Source organism: Castanea sativa, chromosome 4 (assembly GCF_040712315.1).
Source record: "Castanea sativa cultivar Marrone di Chiusa Pesio chromosome 4, ASM4071231v1".
NCBI classification, from domain to species: domain Eukaryota; kingdom Viridiplantae; phylum Streptophyta; class Magnoliopsida; order Fagales; family Fagaceae; genus Castanea; species Castanea sativa.
The window spans coordinates 33040732-33045368 of record NC_134016.1 but is presented as its reverse complement, the minus strand read 5'-3'; the positions used below and the strand labels follow the sequence as shown (position 1 = coordinate 33045368).

At 32.5% G+C, this 4637-nt stretch overlaps 1 long non-coding RNA gene across 1 annotated transcript; it reads left to right on the top strand.

The window, feature by feature from the left end:
• The first annotated feature begins 1898 nt into the window (after positions 1-1898).
• LOC142631002 (uncharacterized) lies at positions 1899-4361 on the top strand. Its single transcript, XR_012843483.1, has 3 exons — positions 1899-2079; positions 3099-3166; positions 4019-4361. It is a non-coding gene; the product is annotated as an uncharacterized LOC142631002 (long non-coding RNA).
• The last annotated feature ends 276 nt before the right edge of the window (positions 4362-4637 follow it).

The following is a 4637-nucleotide window of genomic DNA, read 5'->3' as shown; positions in this document are numbered from 1 at the left end:
TTATTCATCATGTGCATTAATAATTCTAACATGTGTTAAATATGATTAACATGCTGTAACTAACTAATGCAACATTACAAAAATTACTATTTTTATACCTAGAGGGTTTCTTAACATTTCCCTCTCCTTCAAAACACCTTGTCCACAAGGTGTTGTTGTGATTGACATCTTCATCAAAGAAGATTTTCCAATGGACCAATACCTTAGTGACATTTTGATCAGCATATTCATGCACTTCTCTTTGACAAGTGGTCCCATGTACATGAAGCTTCCTTCTTTGTAGATCTTCAAACTTCCCTCAAATTCTTGAGTCTTTAATGGTTCTTCAATCTTCAAGGTCTCATTGGTTCTTTAAATCTTGGAATGTTCTTGGATTCTTAAGACCTCATTTGATTCTAGAACCACTAGAATTGTTGGCGTTTGCATATTTGATTATTGGATCATTGACACTTGGATTTCCAATTCTCGAATCGTGGACTCTTGAATGGAAGCCTCCATTGATGCATCAAAAATTGGTTCCTGGTCTTTCGGCATGAAATTTGTGAGCTCTTGCATCTTAGGGCCCATTTGATAGTAGTGTTTAAGTATTGTTGTTCAATTTTCAGTGTTATGAAAATACATGTTTGAGTGTTATAAAAATACATATTAGAAGTGTTATTATTGTTTAAACACTGAAAACTCTATTATTTAAAAGCAGGTACCAAACAACCCTTTAGATTCTTGGGTTGCAGTCTCCATTGATGCATCAAGGATTGGTGCTCGAAACCGATCTTGTAGGGTGCATATGAAATGCACCCAATTTGTACATAAGCCCAATGCCCTCTCATCTTGGAACCATTCACACGCTTCTCTTTCTATGTAATAAGAGGCAATGAAAACCATGCAATGTGGTGGTGTGTTGTCTAGAGCAAAGAATTCATAAAGCTTGACAAGCTATTGAAAAAGATCTCCGCTTTTGAAATAAAACTCCATGAAAGCTTGATGAGTTGCAATAGATTCAGTCATCTTAAGATGGATAAGAATTGTAGGGGCTTTGACTTAATTCAATGTAGTCACCTTTCATAGAGAAGCATTGAGAGAGAGAGAGAGAGAGGGAGAAGAAATGCACTAAGCAATCAATTGGTTTATTTTTCAATGAATGGAAATGTGATTGCAAGTAGGTATTTATAGGACCATATAACTATTCTATTGGCCCACATGGTCTTACCCTAATGGTTCTATTATTCTCCATGTGTGTTAATAATTCCAACATATATTAAATGTGATTAACATGTTTGGAATTGTAACTAACTAAATGAAACATTACAACAATTATTATCTATATACCTATAGGGGTACCTAACAAATCACCCCAAGACGCCTTCAACGTCCAATGGTCGTAGACCAACCATAGATAAAGCAAATCTCGACTTTCATTTCCTTTTTGATGGACCTAGAAGAGGGGGACTCACCAAGTATTCACTTGGAATCATGCTTTTTTAGGCCTATAATGGATATACAATGCAATTTCGGTAGTAATATTCTATTTCAGTTGGAATATGCTGTAACACCCCCAACCTAATTGCATAATTAAATTTATGAGTTTATATGAAAGTTATTACCTTAATTATTTTAAGTGCATTAAAACTTTGCTATTGTGATATTATAGAAGACATATGCTCTTTTAATGTTGTAGAAAAGAAATTTTATAAAGATAAGGATATATATATATATATATATATATATATATATATAGACACACACACACACATACATATATGCAAAGTTATATTGTCATTGAGCCTTTCTTGAAATATAAGTTTATATGGGGTGAAAAGTATAAATGCCAAAAAGTGGAAAAAAGTGGTCTTGATCTTTTTCTCCTTTGCTATACACGTACACCCCCTCAAAGTCAATTTCCTCATCTTTTCTTTTGCTGTACCAGAAGCTTCTTGCTTCATTTCTTTTGCTCTTTCTTTTCTTCTCCTTTGCTCTTACACGGCTAGACCTCTCTCTCTCCCTCCCTCACCAAAACAATAAATCTCACTCTAAAGAAGGAATTAAGAGTCTAAAACTAAAGTTTCAGCTTCAAATTTGTGGGTAAGTAATTAAAACCTTATTTGATTTTAGAGTATTTTGATAGTTTAATTGTTTTCCCTTCTTTGTTCTCAAATCTGGTTTTAGGGGCTGAACTTGTGATTCTGTTTTGTAAGTTGAAAGTTTGATGGTTTTATGGTCTATTGGATTCTTAATAAGTTATTTTAATGTTTATTGTATTGGTATAAAAATACCCAAATGAATTGAAGACCATTTGCATTTAGATGATGAATTTTGTATCAACATGCACTGAAGCTATCACTGTGACAGATTTGATATTCACCACAAGAAAATTCTGTATTAAATCATTTGCTGTGAATTAGGATGCTAGGAATCAACATACACTGGAGCTGTCACTGTGACAGATTTGATATTCACCACAAGAAAATTCTGTATTAAATCATTTGCTGTGAATTAGGATGCTAGGAGTAGTTTTTATGAATTTTAAGACACATATGGTTGTTATGGAAGTGATCTCACTGCATTTGGATTAATACAAAAATAATGGTTTAATTTCTAAGTTGCATAAATTTCTGTCAGGACAGATTTGAGCACGTTGCCTTGTACAATTTTTAATAAATTATGGTTTTATTATTTGACTTTGAAATTTATATGGTATATATTAGACATACAGGGGAGTAGTTCTGTAAAATTTCATGATGATTGGATGTGTTTGGACAGCCTATTCGTATTTTACAAATGGGAAATTTGTTGCTGGAATGAGCAGTAAACAGTGTAGGATAACTCTGACTTTGTGAATTTAATTTTGAAGTTAGGGTAAATATTTTGAGCTATAATTTAATGTGCTTATCTTTTGATATGTTTAGATCATAGAAGAATTTTTATGCCTTGGTTTCTCTATGTTTTGGTATGTAACGCATTTGATGATTGTACCTTGTTTTGGGGAAACTCTATGTGAAGGGAATTAAGATTTTACTAAGTTGAGAGTTAGGTTGTGTTTGAGGTATAAGTTTATATTTTTAGGAAGAGTTGTTAGTAATAAGTTTTGATCTTTCATTTAGATGACGAGAATGAGAACACGGACACTTGAGCTCCTCTGGTACAAATCTCTCACGTCTTCTGTTTTCAGGTAAGGGATTTGTGACATGTGCGTTTGATAAGTATAAGGACTATTTAGAAAACTATAATGCATTAAAACCTTTTAATTAGAGATATTACATATAAGCATGAATTAAGTAAAGATTTATGTTTGTGACTTATTGAATTCTATATATATGATAATTTTAGCATATTGATGCTACTACTCATATCATGAACGTAATATTTAAAGAAAGAATTGGATATGCTATTGTTATGAAATAGTTATGTAAAAGTATAGTATCTGAAAAATATAGTTTTTAGTTATTCCATTGTCATGATCTGAACTCAGCCAATAGGGGTTATAGTACTGGTATTACCATGGGGATTCTATTTGGCCATTAAAAATGGGACTGACTCTGCTATACCTGCCCTTGTTGGTAACCGCCAACTTGTGGAGGATGTCAACCTACCCCCATGGTTGAAAGTATGTATTATGATATGATTCCGGAATTACCTAATATTATGGGGAATGCTGGATGCCTGGCACTAAGTGCTGGAAGCCTCCCAAAGTTGTGACAGACTTATAATTGGACTAACTAATATGTATTATAACAGAGCTATTAAGCTATTTGGAAGTTATAAGAAAAGTATGATGATAAGAAAAGTATGTTGAATTATGTTTAAGTTCCTTATCATGTTCTTTTATTATTATATGAAAGAAAAATGAAGTATTTTCATTTGAAAGTTCATAAGTTAATTTAAGAACAATATGAATAGTATGAAGGCTATTTTATCAAAGCTGGCATGTCTATAAAATATTTGATTTACATTCATTTTTATCAAAGGCCCATGGAGCTTAAAAACCTTACTTGGTTTCGCAGCTCACCCTATTATATTTCAGTGCACAGGTTCTTCCTGGAAGCAGCGAGAGTATTAGAGGTGGTAAGATTCTGTGATTCTCTTTTGTTTAGATTGTATAGTCTTTTTTTTTTTTATATAGTAGTTTAGCTCTTTTGTTGTATAAGAGGAATCAAGATGTACTTGATCCTTTGAGCACAGATGTAATTCTGAACTTTAGTTTGGTTTGAACCCCAGTTGTATATCTTTGGGGTTGGGTTTGTAAATAAGAGTTTTTGCTAAATGTTTAGCTATGTAATATTTGCATGAATACCTGAAGTTTCAGCCAAGTGGCAATCTTGCAAAGTTCAAATTAAATGAATTTTCAAGGTTTTAACATTTTTGTATATTATGGCTTTTATGCAAGAAAATAAGCAGGTATACAGGAAACAATTCTTGATAAGCACCTTCAGTTTAGGTTAGTTCGTGTTAGTATTGAGATAAACTTGATATTAACATGCCGGTCATGCTCTAAATTCTGAAGTACAGGTTTGGATTGTGACATATGCATTAGCTTATCACCTACTTGCCTCAAAGTCTCAACCCGATGATAATTTTCCAAATTTCTATGCATTTTATATTTTGAATAAAAATTTAAGAAACTAAACATACAAGTTGAAAAA